Source organism: Protopterus annectens, chromosome 1.part2 (assembly GCF_019279795.1).
Source record: "Protopterus annectens isolate FY-2018-M chromosome 1.part2, PAN1.0, whole genome shotgun sequence".
Classification (NCBI taxonomy): Eukaryota; Metazoa; Chordata; order Ceratodontiformes; family Protopteridae; genus Protopterus; species Protopterus annectens.
In genome coordinates, this window is record NC_056727.1 from 546083153 (window position 1) to 546099369 (window position 16217).

At 39.8% G+C, this 16217-nt stretch overlaps 1 long non-coding RNA gene across 1 annotated transcript in view; it reads left to right on the forward strand.

The window, feature by feature from the left end:
• LOC122792474 overlaps window positions 1-16217 on the forward strand; it is a 148273-nt gene that overhangs the window by 80930 nt on the left and 51126 nt on the right. The gene's annotated exons all lie outside the window — the stretch shown is intronic.

The window sequence follows — 16217 nt, forward strand, 5'->3', positions numbered from 1 at the left end:
ACTAAATGGTTCTGTGCTGCTAAACATACTAACTCTTTAAAACAAATGTATTTGTTCATTTCCACAAATATATTTTTTCACTTATAATGCCATGTAATATTTAGATGATAACCAGGATGCTCAATAAACAACACAGAGTGACAGCCTCTATGAGGTATTAATTCTGCTTCTAAAAGGAAATATACCACATGATATGTGCTTCATGTAGCTAGACATTAGTATATTTAAATGTAGCTACAGGTCTATGAAAATAACACACACAGAAACAAGGAGATAAAGTTGCTAAGAGAAAAACAGTGTTTTGTGCCAGTATAAGTAATAGTAATCTCATCAATTGTTTTATAGGTCTGCAATCTTACTTGCCAAGGTTGAAGATACTTAAAACACTTAAAAATGAAAACATGATATGTATTTGCATATAGTTTTTTTAATTTTGGCTTACTAGATACATATGGTGGTCTGAAACATATATATTGTAGTGTATGGAGCATTGAGGTTATGTTCCAAATCATGAAAAAGACAGGTAGTTATGTACTTTTCTATCTTAGAAATGTGCTTAAGACGCTCTTGTTATACACTGCCCAATTTGTTGTTACTAGTGTGTCTCTTGCTCACCACTATGCCTGTCAACTTATAAACAACAAAATATCCAAAGTAAGAAAACCATTTATTAAGTTAAGAATTTTCACTCTATTAATATAGTACTTCTGTATCAGTTGAAGGAAAGCATATGGTGTAATATTTTGTCTCCCTTTTGTATAGTGTTTAGTGGTTTGACAGTTCATCCTCAGTAGTTCTCATCCTGAGTACTTCTCAGTACTTCTCTTGATTTCATGCCTGTCTTTGCTTTAGAATTCAGGTTAAATGCAAGACTATGGGATAAAAATTAAAACGGAGGACATTTTTTCATTATTTATTTATTGTTGTAGTACATTTAAAACATTATGTTTTGCATTTCATTGATTTTCTATACAATAGCAAGTATGAAACTCTGAAGTCTTGAATTACTGACTGACTATAACTCTAAACCATTAATCAAAAAAATCAAAACTTTTATGAAAGACAAGGCAGAAATATGGGACTAGACCATGGACATTCCCAAAAATCAAAGAGAATTGAGAGGTATGCTCATTGGTACACCCAAAATGGAAAACAACCGTGAATTTCTCCAGGTCTTTTGGGTTTCTATGGGAATGGACCCCATTCCTAAGTCAAAGTATAATTAAAATTCATGAAACTGGTATTGTTTCAGTCTTTAATTTTAGCTAGAAGTGCTCTTCACAACACCTGCAATGTTCCCAGTAATGACTCCTTCTGCAGTTTGGAAGTAGTTACATGTATCAGTAACGTATCTAAGTACAATTGTAAATTCTTTTTTTATAAGACCCATTGCTCCTACTACTAGTGGAACTGTCTGGGTACCCTTTTTCCACATTGCCTTCATTTCTGCCTGCACACTCTTGTATTTTATGACTTTGTGTCTCTGTACATGAGACACTATAGTCACTAGGTATAGCAATTTCAGTGATCACTGCTACTTTTGTCTTCTTTTCATGGACGACTGTATCTGGTCACTGTAAGTACTTCCACATGTAGTTGAAGAATATAAACCGAATAAAAAGCAAACTTTCCAAAAAGTATATTTCAAAACACACCCCAAAATACCTCACTAAAATAGCATTTAAATGAAATAATGTCAGTTAAAATACATTACCCTTTACAAAATTAAAATCATTAAAATGATAACAAAAAATAAACGGCTTCCGGTTCCAGGATTCCACAACTTCTTTTAGCTGTGAAGCTACAAACCATTACTTGGTAGCTTTCACTGTGCAGAATGCATTAGCACAATTTTATTGTATAATAACACTTTAGCAATATACTTTATATGGCTCCTGAAAATTAGCTTTGAAAGCAGGGACCGATTTGAAGAAATTCTGCCCACAAGAAACATCCTTTGCTCAAGTGGCAGCTACGAATGACATGAAGCACACATAAGATAGAAATCCGCACAGCAAATGAGTCAGAATTAACTCAAATTACCGCTACAGTTAATAAATTAGCTATTTCCATGGAAGCCTTTCAAGTCCAGTTGCAATCGCAGGTAACAGACATTAAAAATATAATAAAAGATGCTGTCAATCACACAAAAAATCTTGAGAGTCAGACGCAGGAGCTAGCTGCAAAAATAAATGAAATGGATCATCAGATTACTTTTCTTCTTCATTTTGTGCAAGTTTTACACAATCACATGGATTATCAGGAAAATCAAGGCAGACCCAATGATATCTATATCCTGGGTCTGCAAGAGGGGGTAGACTAGAGCAAAAAAACATGCTGAAGTTTCTGCAGGCCTGGATACCATCCTTTGTGGGCTTAGAACCTGGTTTCAAATAGATTTAGAATGCACCTAGCGATCTTTGGCACCTCAGCCTCAACTGGAAGCACAACCTAAACCTATTATAGTCCATTTCTTTTCATACTTGCAGAAAGAAAGAAAAAGTGTTGCGGACTGCATGGCAAAAAAAGTGACTAGCATACTTGGGTCATAGGATGCAGTTTGACAATGATTACCCTAGGCAGGTGCAAAACAAAAGGAAACAATGGCTGCCTCTCGCATTTCCTAAAAGAAAAATGGGGTAAAGTCTACAACATCGTATCCAGTGTGTTTGAGGATTTCATTGTCTGATGGTGTCAATACTTTACTAATTTACAATAGGAGTGGACTACTTAAATTTTAACAACATTGTGTGAATTCCTGACAGCATGGACTTGTCCCAGTTAACACAAAAAGAGGACATTATCCACCCTGATCAGGTTGGATTTATAAAGGAAGGAACTCTTGGTATAATATCTTGAATGCTGCTTTATGGCTTGAAAAAGTGAGCGTCTGTAAAGCCCCAGAAGCTCTTCTTTCAGTGGATATGGAGAAACCTTTGACAATATTCACTGGCCATATTTGTTACAGGTTTTGGAGAAATATTAATTTTCTCTGCACTGCATTAGAATATTAGAACACTTATCCACATTAAAGTTGTAAGAAAAATAGGGGTGTATCTATCACACCCATTTGAAATTTTGAAAGGTATTCAACAAGGATATCCATTAGCTCCTTTGTTGTTTGAATGGCCATTGAACCTCTCGCTATAGCTCTAAGAGATCTTTTAAAGAATTCAGACTCCTGCAAGCAAGTAACTCCATGAAAGGGAGAAATCGTCCTGTTTGCAGACGATTTGCTAGTATTTCTCAACGATAAAAGGACGAGTCTGGAATTATTCTGCGAAATGTTGCAGGATTGGGATGGGATATCAAGTACAGAATTAATGTTTCTAAATCAATATTAAAGAGTCCCAGATACCATTGTTCTTTAGGCCCACTGAATCAACCTCTGTGCATTATGAGCTCACCTTTCCTCAAATATTTGTCATTTACTTGACAGCCATCTGCATAAGAGACTAGACATGTAAATATACAACACTTACAACAGATTTTGCATGTAACCTTAGCCAAATGGGAATCCTGGAATATGGCTTTAGAGGTCAAGCTACTTCTAGCCAAAACTAATGCATATTCAAAAATGCTATATATATAACAGTGTCTTCTGTTAGTTATCCCATATTCTCTCTTGCGGAGGTTGGACAGGATCATTTTAAAATTCTTATGGGCTCCAAATCATGTTTGAGGATCCCATGACATGACATTCATTATGCTTCACATTCTGATGGAGGCATTAGGCTCCCAAGTCTTTCAACGGCATACCAGTCTACGATAATTTAAACATGGAGGTATTAGGCTCCCAAGTCTTTCAATGGCATACCAGTCTACGATAATTTAGACATGGAGGCATTAGGCTGCCAAGTCTTTCAATGGCATACCAGTCTACGATAATTTAGACATGGAGGCATTAGGCTGCCAAGTCTTTCAATGGCATACCAGTCTACGATAATTTAGACATGGAGGCATTAGGCTGCCAAGTCTTTCAATGGCATACCAGTCTACGATAATTTAGACATGGAGGCATTAGGCTCCCAAGTCTTTCAATGGCATACCAGTCTATGATAATTTAGACATGGAGGCATTAGGCTGCCAAGTCTTTCAATGGCATACCAGTCTACGATAATTTAGACATGGAGGTATTAGGCTCCCAAGTCTTTCAATGGCATACCAGTCTACGATAATTTACACTTTTTTGGAGCTATGTTAAGCAGATGAGATTCCCTCTTGGATGCAATTCATGGCTGCAACAATAATTCCACTAAACTGAGGTGATGTTTCAGTCCACTTTGGTCTTGATACTCCTAGCAAAGTGCACCTTGTAAATGGGACAGTCATGGGATATTTTATGCACTCCTTAAGGATAAGTAGTTCCCAGCATTGCAGCACTTTTTGCAGAAACATTCAAGCAATACCTTTAAGATAAAACTAATACCTTAGCTACCTTACTATTCCCATTTGTAGTACTTCCAAGATTTGAGCCCCTAAGAGACTCTTTTCCTCTTAACTACTGGAATCAAAAAGGCCCTGTTTTTACATATCAGATGTATACTGCAACAGGGTTTAAGTCGCAATAACACCTTTCCCAGGCATTCAGCACCAAGTGACACCCACAAATAAGAATAAAAATTAAAGCATTACATGCTTTCTTTTGTCATTAGTTGGTATCTTTTTTCATTTCAAATATTATATTGGAAAAATATGGTAGGGTGAAAGATGAGCCCTTATTCTAGCCATTGACCAAACCCAGAGGGGACAAAGGGCACAATGCATACAGTCTGCCCTTCATCTACATGATTCTATCAGATTCCCTTAACCATCCTGCATCCAGAGTCAAGGAAATGAGGTCTCAAGGCAGAAGGTTCAAGTTACCTGATGGACAGCCATCCAAGGTTCTTTAGCATCCTTTTACATTTACCAGGTCCCCAAAATGGAAAATATTTGCACGGAAGTGTCTCCATCTACTGTTCTAGTCCCAGCAACATCTATACAACTAGGTGACAACAGATGGCCAGAATGTTGGTTCTGTCTCTTTTATCCTACAGTCCGGATGTGGGACCATATCCTTTGGGACTGCCCCAAGATTGCAAAAGTGTGGTTAAAATTTTGTTAGCGGCATAAAAGGTTCAACCTACAAAGGATTTTGAGCAAAAATACTTAGCAATGTTAGGTTGTACATCCACAGTTAAACAGACACACCACATAAGATTTTATGGTCCTAGCTTTACAGAAGACCATTATGACACCCTGAAGGAGAACCTCTGCCCTGCAAATGGAGCAATTCTGCCACATACTCAAAGATATATATTTTATGCTGAGTGGCGAATTGCCCAGCAGAAAAATAAGTAACCACACTATTTCAAGATGAGCAGTGTGTCCTATTAAGTACCTGCAGTTATTCTATTAATCCAAGTCACATATAGCAGTGAATGATGCAATCTTGAGTAGCTAAGCTGATTGTTAGCATTCACCAAGTAGGATAAACAGTCTTTACTATCATCAGTGATTATATAAACATGCAAAAGGCTATCACTTTAAAACTTGATCTTTATAGATGTTACCCAGATGTATACATCTCTGTGTTTCATCCTTGTTCTTGTTTTAGTTCTTATCTTTGTCTTAACTTTTGAGATTCTAGACCTAACTTGTGAATCAATTTCTCTGACTCAGGCTTTCTTCTTTTTCTTTTGGCTGTTCCCATTAGGGGTCACCACAGTGGATCATCTGTTTCCATTTCTTCCTGTCCTCTGCATCTTGCTGTCACACCAACCAACTGCATGTCCTCTCTCACCACATCCATAAACCTTATATTAGGCCTTCCTCTTTTCCTCTTACCTAGCAGCTTCATCCTTAGCATCCTTTTCCCAATATACCCAGCATCCCTCCTCAGTACATGTTCAAACCAATGCAATCTTGCCTCTCTGGCTTTGTCACCAAACCGTCCAACCTGAGCTGACCCTCAAATATGCTCATTTTTAATCCTTTCCATCCTTGAAACACCCAATGCAAATCTTAACATTTTTAACTGTGCTACCTCCAGCTCTGACTCCTGCCTTTTTGTCAATGCCGCCGTCTGCAACCAATATAACATAGCTGGTCTTATTACAATCTTGTAGACCTTCCCTTTCATTCTTTCTGGTACTCGTCTGTCACAAATCACTCCTGACACTCTTCTCCACCCACTCCACCCTGCCTGTACTCTTTTCTTCACCTCTCTTCCACACTCACCATTACTCTGAACTGTTGATCCCAAGTATTTAAACTCCTCTACCTTTGCCACCTCTACTCCCTACATCCTCACCATTCCTCTATCCTCCCCTCTCATTCACACACATATATTCTGTCTTAGTTCTGCTGACCTTCATTCCTCTCATCTCTAGAGCATATATCCACCTATCCAGGGTCTCCTCAACCTGTTCCCTACTCTCACTACAAATCACAATGTCATCCACAAACATCATAGTCCATGGGGACATCTGTCTGATCTCATCTGTCAGAGTAGATCCTTCATGTAATCTCACCTACACCTTCAATGCATCCGTCACTCCTACCGCAGATCTCACCACTGTCAAACTATATATAACAATTTATAGTTTTATTCTTAGAATACTCAGTTTTGTTGATAGGTCTCATTTGTGTCATAACCTATCACAATTTGTTTGCAATGTTGTATAAAATAATGGTATTAAAAGTTATGCATCAATTCAAAATTCTTCATAGAATTTTCTGTTTCTATATAACTTCATTGTATTAATGTTACTTATTCCAAATGTTCAGTCAGTCTTCTACATGTTTGATATTCATGGTTTTATATTCAATAACATTAAAAAATAAGTGCAAACAAAAAGTAAAATAAGCAAACTATATGCATACATGCAAATATATATAATACAGTGGATACAAAAAGTGTACATACCCCTGTTAAAATGCCATTTTTTGTGATATAAAAAATGACACCACAATAAATCATTTCAAAACTTTTCCCACCTTTAAAGTGATCTATAACCTGTAAAATTCAACTGAAAAACAAACAAATCTGTTAGGGGAAAAAATATAAAAAATAAAAAATGTACAATAAACTGGTTGCATAAGTGTGCACAACCTTAAACTAATACTTTGCTAAAGCACCTTTTGATTTAATTGCTGCATTCAGTCCTCTTGGGCAGGAGTCTATCATCATGGCACATATTGACTTGACAGTATTTGCGCACTCTTCCTTGCAAAAGCACACCAAATCTCTCAAATTGTGAGGGCATCTCTTGTGCACAGCCCTCTTCAGGTCAACTCACAGATTTTCTATTGGATTTAGGTCTGGGCTCTGGCTGGCCATTCCAAAACTTTAAATTTCTTCTGGTGAAGCCATTCTTTTGTTGATTTGAATGTATGCTTGGGGTTATTGTCATGTTGAAAGGTGAAATTCCTCTTCATCTTCAGCTTTTTGGTAGACACCTAAAGGTTTTGGGCCTAAAGTGACTGGTATATGGAACTGTTCATAATTCCCTCCACCTTGATTAAAGCCCCAGTTTCAGCTAAAGAAAAGCAACCCCAAAGCATGATACTGCCACCAACATGCTTCACCGTGGGGATGATGTTCTTTTGGTGATGTGAAGTGTTGTTTTTGTGCCAAACGTATCTTTTAGAATTGTGGCCATAAAGTTCAACCTTGGTCTCATCAGATCATAGCACATTTTCCCACATGCTTTTGGGAGACAATGTATTGTTTTGCAAATTTTAGCTGGGTCTGGATGTTTTTCTGTGTAAGAAAAGGCTTCCATCTTGCAAGCCTACCCCATAGTCCAGACATATGGAGAATATGGGAGATTGTTGTCACATGTAGTACACAACCAGTACTTGCCAGAAATTCCTGTAGCTCCTTCAGTGTTGCTGTAGATCTCTTGGCAGCCTCCCTGACCAGTTTTCGTCTTGTCTTTTCATTAGTTTTGGAGGGGCATCCAGTTCTTTGCAAAGTCACTGTTGTCCCATATTTTCTCCACTTTGTAATGACTTTCTTCACTGTATTCCATGGTATGTCCAATGTTGTGGAAATTTTTTTGTACCCTTCTCCTGACTGATACCTTTCAACAATGAGATCCCTTTGATGCCTTGTAACCTCTCTGTGAATCATGGCTTTTGCTGTAGCAGGCAACTGCGTAAATGTCAGGAAAATCCTATTAAGACAGCTGAACTTTATTTGGGGTTAATCAGGGTCTCTAATCAAATTCAAACAAATCCACAACTCAGTGAAGAAAATAATAACTAAAGACCGTAAGACCTATTACTCCAAACTCCAATCAGAACATAATTCTAACCCCAGAAAGTTCTGGAATTGCATTTCCTCCCTTCTAAATCCTGGTAGAAAAGATAATCCATGCCCTAACTCAAACTCCCCAGACCATGAAGTTACTTCTAATTTCAACACCTTTTTTTTGACTGCATAGCCAAACTAACCACAAACTTTCCCATCTTCTCTCCCTCTCATAGTCCCCCATCCACTGCTTTTTCCTCTAACACTCCACCTTTCAGTGTTAAACCTATCCCCACTTGCAGCATAAAAAACTCCTCCTTAAACTAAAGCCTTGCTCCTACACTCCTGATAATCTGCCTCCATCATTTTCTAAGATGGCCACAGACAGCATTGCCCTCCCCATTTCTATTCTTATCAACAGGTCCATCCAAGAAGCCTATGTCCCCTCACTCTGGAAGAAAGCTTTTGTCACCCCTCTCCACATAGGCGGCAATAACACAGACACTACTAACTTCCATCCTGAAGTTATTCTCTCACCTCTTTCTAAAATCCTCGAAAAGTACATTCATCACCAACTCTAGCCATACCTAACACACAATCATCTTTATACCCCAATACAACATGGTTTCAGGCCTGGCCACAGCACTACTACTGCTCTTCTGTCCTTCCTTGACACCATTAATCTTGCTCGTGTCTCTGGGAAAATCATATCCGCCCTTTACCTAGATCTCTTCAAAGCCTTTGACACTGTCTCACATCCTGTACTCTTATTTCAACTTTCCTCCCTCAGTTTCTCTTCTTCCTCCATAGCCTGTTTTACAAGCTATCTCTCCAATAGACAACAAGCTGTTAAATGAAAAAATTCCACTTCATCCTTTCTCAACAATCCCTCCAGCGTCCCCCAAGGCTCTATTCTTGGCCCCTTACTTTTCAGTATTTTTATTAATAACTTTTACAAATCTGTAGATAATGCTACACTGATCCAGTATGCTGATGATTTCAGAATCATCTGTACAGCAAATTCTCCCTCCTAACTCCTTCAGAATAACCCAAACAGCCTTCTCCAATACCGAAACAACCATCTTGCTCTCAGTGCTAACAAAACAAAAATCATGATATTCTCTCCTTCGAGAAATTTCACCATAGACAGAAGCTCCTTTATAATAAAAAGCTACAATAACACTCTAATCAATATTGTACCTCACACCAAACTACTAGGAGTCACCATTGATGAACATTTAAAATTCGATATCCACACCCAAAATAATATCAAAATACCCCACCAAAAACTAGGTCTGCCGTACAGACAAAATCACTATCTAACTGCTTCTACCAGACGTACTCTAGCCTTCTCCTACATACCCGCTCTTATGTATGGTGCCCCTCTACTTACTCATCTCCAGATTAGCCTAAAAAACAAACTGGAAGCTTGCTATAACAAAGTCTGTAAATTTGCTACAGGGTTCAAATACTCTACCCATCACTGCCATTTCCTCCACTCCGTAAACTGGATTGAGCTTCCTAATTTCCTGAAATTCATACAACTCAACACTGCTCACAAACTCATATTCCAACTCTCCATCTGCCCCTCTCTTTCATTTATCTAAACCCCTTACCTCCCCAGTCATACTCTTAGATCTGAAAACCAAAGCCTCCTTAAAATCTATAAATCCCTATACCCGCCTGGCCAATTACTTCTATCACACTATTTAGCTAAACTATAGAATTCTCTACCCCCTCCCTCTGCTGTACTCACAACCCCTCTAATGTCAAATCTCTCCTCCATTCTTACATTACCTCAAACTGGGACTGTTCCTGCTCCCTTCCCACCTAAATTACATTGTTGTCTTTTTCAAACCTTCCTTCAATCTTATCTACTATCACCTTTGTTAACTATTGTAAAGCACAGATCCAGTTGAGCTGTGTCCTGGCTCAGCCAGGGTGACCACAACCAGTAAATACAGTAAAGAGTAGCTAAAAAGAGTCATACTTTAATCTAAAACATTACAGACAATACAAGTTAGATTTAGTACAGTATCACAGGCAGCAAAGGAAGTAAAATGGCAATTAGAAGGTGCAGATATTCAATAACATTGTGTATTTACAAGGTATACAAAAGGTGTTGGACAAAAGAAGGAGAGAAATAAGTGAGGTCGCCATATGAATAAAGGAATAAAGGAGGGGGGCAGAGACTGAGTGGGAGAGGAAGGGAGTGGGTAGGTGGGGGTGAGGTGGAAGAGACAGGAGAGGTAGGTTAGGGAAGGAGTGTATTAGGAGCGAGAGTGGAGGGGCTAATAATCCCATGTGCTGGTGGTGTTGTACTGTAAGATGTCAAGAGCTGGGGGAAGAGGTGAGTGGGTAGTGGCTGTCATTATGCCTTTGGAGCTAAAGCATTTGCAGGATACTTGCCTGAGTATGTGTTTTTTTTAATGTTCTTGTTAGAATTTATGAAAAGAAGAGGTGAATTGCAGATCAGTTGTGAGTGACTGGAAAAGTTGTGGCTAGTGAAGCGGAGTTTGCTTGAATGAATGATTAGGTTAGGAGAGGATTAGTATCTATATATGTTGTGTTTCTTTTAGTGAGTTGACTTGCAAAGACATGGAATGCTTAGTTGTACATTAATTAGCATGCAAGGGAAGCAAGGAGTGAAGTGCATCTTTCTTTTACAGTAGCCATTTGAGTTTGCCTAGGACCTGGCACAGGATTGTAGGATTACTAGGCTAATGGCCCTAGAGCCTTTTTAAGCCTAGTCATTTGTGCCCCAGTTTTCCCAGTTATCAATGCCCAAGGACTAGAATAGCTTTAGTACATGCCTGTACCTTAAGGCACATACAATCTGCCACCCTCCATAAGGGATACAAGTGACAAGCCAGGGGCGAATTTCTGATTTCCCATCCATTGGTCCAAATTGCATTTGAATAGGCTTAGTGGAGAGCTTTGCTTCATAGGAATGGGAGAGATCTGTTCCAGAGAAGGGATAGTCTCTGACACACATACCTGTTCCTCCAGCATGTTTTGTTTATGTCACAGACAAGGTTTAATTCCTTAACTTGGGTAATTTTAGCGCTGTTTGTTTTGTGAATGTGTAGCAGATGCATCGGGGGTAGATCAGAGAGTGCCCTGTAGGTTAGGCATAGATCACACCTCAGTATTCTGTGGGCAACCAAGTACAAGTTCAGGACTTTGAGGTAGTCTGCATAGGACATAGGATCATAGGATCATAGGAGGTTACTAGGCTAATGGCCCTGGGGTCCTTACAAGCCTAGCCAAGAGTTTATCCCCAAAAAAGAAACCTCAGTCAGCACCTGTCACCCCTGTCAATGAGGGACACAAGTGGAACCCCTGGGACAAATTTGTGGTTCCCCATCCATTCATCAAGGTTGAAGAGGGTCAGCAACGTACTCTGTTTGACATGTATGGGAAGTCTATTCCAGAGATGGAGCAGCCTCTGGGAGACAAACCTGTCTCTCCAGGAGGTTTTGTTGATGTCACATATTAGATTTAGGCCTTTTGAGTGGGTAATGCATGAGGAGTTAGACTTACAGATATAGAGCATCTCTAGTGGGGCAGGGACCAAAATTGCCTTGTAGGCGAGACACAGATCACCTCTAAGCAATCTGTATGATACTGAGTAGAGTGATAGTGATTTGAGCCTGTCTACATAGACAGGTGTTGGAGGCCACAGATTCTCTTTGTGAGGTATTTCTGTGGCCTTTTCAGCAGATGCAGGTGTTCAGAGAGGTAAATACCAAACAGGGTGCAGTACTCAGTTATTGGCTTAATGAGGGAGGAGTACATAGAGGTAATAGCCTCCTTTTTTCTGGATGCAATCCCCTTACTTATGAGATGAATGAAGTAAAAGGCTTTTCTGACCACTGCCACTACATGATGGTCAAATGTCAGATTGCTGTCAACCTGTGTACCCAGGTCTCGCACCACAAGTTGTGTGCTTAGGGGGTTGCCATTGATGTGGTAATCAGTAGGGGCCATGTTTTTGCCGAATGGTATGATAATACTTTTTTTACATTAATCTTAAGGCCATGAATTTGGCACCAGTCATTTGTTGCTGTGAGACCCTCTTGTAGTATGTTAACAGCATTTGGGAAGTCAATAACAGCACCCAACTTACAGTCATCCACAAACGTGGTCAGACACAGGCCTTTTGTCTTTGTCTGGACCTCTGAGAAGTAGATGCCATACTGTAGGGGTCCCAGGACAGATCCCTGGGGAACACCACTAGTGACAAGTCTGCTGTCAGAGATGGAGGTGCCTATTTTTACCTTGTGGGTCCAATCAGTGAGCCAGTTGGCCACCCACCTGATGAGATAGGGATTTAGGCCAAGTTGTGTTAGCTTTTTGATGATGCCCGAGTGGGGGATTGCGTCAAAGGCTTTGGTCAAATCACGGTAAGCTGTATGTACTGACTTTCCCTCATCCAGGGCCTTGGTGACATTCTCAAAAAAGTCAACCAAGTTCAACAGGCAAGATCTGCCCTTGACAAATCCGAACTGGGTGGGGTCAAGTGCTTGGAGATTGCCTATGTCCTTGTTTATGAGGTCCATAATAATATGCTCCACAGCTTTATAGGTCAGACTTGTCATGCTAATGGGGTTATAGTTCCAGGGTCACTAGTGGCACCCCCTTTGTGCAAGGGGATGACAATGGCAGTTCTACACTCTGTTGGAATGAAGCCTGTACTTAGGCTGTGGTTGAATAGGTGGCTCAATGGCGAAGCTAGTTCTTGTGGAGATGGTGCAGAATACAGCCTGGGAAACTATCAGGTCCCATGGAACCTGTGTTCTTTGCCTTGGATAGGGCCTTTAACACTTGATCTATGAAGATGTGAGGTGCAGGACAAGTGTCAGGGATGTCGAATGGGCCTTTGGGGGGACAGGTGGGTGATGTTTGTGCTGAGTCTATCTGCTAGCAGGTTGGCTAAGTCAACAGAATCAGTGTAAGTGGTACCATTAAGTACTAATTCAGAACAAACCTGGGCTTTGCCATGGAGGTTCCTGACATAACTGAAAAAGGTTTTGTGGTTTCCTTTTGTTTCAGAGGCGAGTTTTGATTCATAATTGGCTTTGGAGGTTTTCAATAGTGATCTAATATGCTTGTTGAGGCTAAGGAGGGAGTTTTTCCAATTGGGAACTTGTGCCTTTTTACCCTTGGACAACAGCTTCTTCCTTTTGTTGTAAAGCCTGTTGCTCACCAGATAGGTTTGTATTTCCTTGAGGAGCAGGTTTTAGTTCTGTTGGGTATGCCTGAGTCCATGCAGTTGTACAGGTGATTGTATCCTGCAGTGGCGTACTGTTCAGCATAGTTGTCTGCATCCTCTGAGGGGGGCTGTGGTGTGAAGCCACTGATACTCTCCCTTAGGAGGTTGTAGTTAGCTTTTGAGAATTTTTTTATCCTGGTTACGGCTGGGGGGTGCAGGCTAGAAACTTCGAATGAGACAGACTAATGGTCTGATCTCACCAGGGAAGAACTTACTATGGGAGTGGTGCAGCAGTCAGCCATGTTGGTGAAAACCAAGTACAGAATGTTATCTCTCCTTGTGGGGGATGAGATTAGCTAGTCTAGTGTGTAACAACTGATGAAGTAAAGGAATTGTTGGTCGAGTGCATTAGTGCAGGAATAATTCACCCAGTCTATGGTGGGGTAGTTGACATCACCAAGGATTAGGGTGTTAGGAGGTACCTTGATGAAGTCAAGTTGGTTCACGTAGGAGGAGTGGGTGCGTTGAGTCATGGAGGGGGTTTATAGCTGGCTATCACTTGGGTGAGTGTCTTGCCAACTGTCAGCTGCACCTGGAGCGGTTCTAGTGTGTCATGCTGGCAAACCAGTCTGGAGGTGTGCTTCTCTTTAATGAAGATAGAGACTCCACCAACTGTAGTCTTCCTGGCCTCATTTTGTTGTTGGAATATGCGGAATGAGGTATAGCCTGGTAAGGCAGGGGTGCTCTCTGCAGCCTTGAGCTAAGTTTCTGTAACTGTACAGATGTTTAACAACAGAAGAGGCTACACCACGACAGCTTTGAACTGAAACTCTGTTTTATTCCACTGCAGTTAAAAGTAAGCACTTTCACATTGCTAGAACGCTTCTTCAGACCTCAGTGACTGCTTTAATAAAAACTAAATGCTTTATACCATTTCATGAACACACCGATCAATTAACTAATTATAGATTTAAAGACATAGACTTGATTAAAGCAGGACTGATGCATGTATATAATAAAATATCTATACATAAATATAAAAACTGTAAAAAATATATATAAATATATATATATATGTATATATCCATATGCACACACATACACTGAACCCACATAAAAAACATATACAAAAAATATAAAAAATATATTCATATATATACGTGTGTGAATGCATGTGTAGATACACATGATAAAATATTAATAGCAAATATATAAACCAATACTAACAACTATCTATGGAACAATATAGAAAGAACTTCCAACATTTACATGGTTGCTTAATGTTTATAAGGGCAGGCGGCTAAAAATGGTTTGAGTGTGACTCTTTCATTCAAGCCATGCCCTTTATAACTTTGCAATCTTATTATCCATTTGTTTTCTCTTTCCTCTGTATAGTTCTTAATATTCCCCAGTCTATTGGACTTCTTAATCAACTCAAGTGTGGTAAATCTAAATTTATGCAATGTACCTTTTTGCAATGTATGATAAGCTAAGGCGTTTGTCTCATTTTCTTTGTTGATTGCATATATATGCTCCCTGACACGTTCCCTTAAACTTCTATTGGTTTAATTGTTAATTGATAGGTGTTAATTGTTAATTGATAGGTGTGTTCATGAAATGGTATAAAGCATTTAGTTTTTGTTAAAGCAGTTATTGAAGTCTGAAGAAGCGTTCTAGCAACGTGAAAGCGCTTACTTTTTAACTGCAGTGGAATAAAACAGAGTTTCAGTTCAAAGCTGTCGTGGTGTAGCCTCTTCTGTTGTTAAACATTGGATTTTTGTGTTCTTAAGAGGCTCCTTATCCATTGCTGCTTTGGTTTTATTTTTCAGTAACTGTACAGATGTTGACATCTTTCAGTGCGAGAAGAGCCTTAAGTGAGTGCATTTTCAGGTTAATGGTCCCAGCGTTAAGCAGCATGACCTTCAGTTTGCTTTTTGACAGATCTTTTATGTGGGAAGATTTGTCATTGGGACATTGCCTAAAAAAGGCACAATGGGGAAGGCAAGAGCTTTGACCAGACTCTGTAATCCCAAGGGTGACAGATGGAGGTCATCTCTGGCAAAGCATTGAGGCCTGTCAACCATGTCATCCCAGGCAGACAGATACTGGATCCCCTTGGAATGACACCAGAAACTAAGCTAATTGTTGAATCAATTACTTTTTGTTGGTATTGTGGTATCATTCTTGGTGAAGGTAGGATGCTGCTTAGGGCTATGGTCATACCTGCCTGGGATACATACTCTGACAGCTCAATCATGTCTCTCTTCATATAGTCCAGGGAGGTACATCTCGAGTCATTCACATATGCAATGACGGAGTCATACTTGTACCTGCTGTAGAGAGACTTAAGTACATGCACGATGTGGCGGATTCTGGCACCTGACAGACAACTGACCATGACCTTCCCCTTGTCAAGCTTGGTGAGGGAGACATAGGTGTGTCTCACAAATGAGTCGCCAATGATTAATATGTTTGATTATTTGTTATGCCTTATGGGCTGTGTTTGTGAGACACTGGTGTGCTGTCTGCTATCTGTGATGTGTTTGGTGTTGTGTGTGGAATGTTTGTGAGTGTTTTTGGATGTCTCTGCTGTTTAGTGCAAGTTTTCACTGAATACCTCTGCATAAGTGGGTGTGTGTTGTGCTTGGCTATGTGATGTGGGTGGTGTGGTGTTTGTGCTGGTAATTTCCTCAATGTCAGGAGTACTGTCTGTGGCACAAGAGAGCATGGATTCCAGGTAACTGATGTAGATGCATTTCTCGC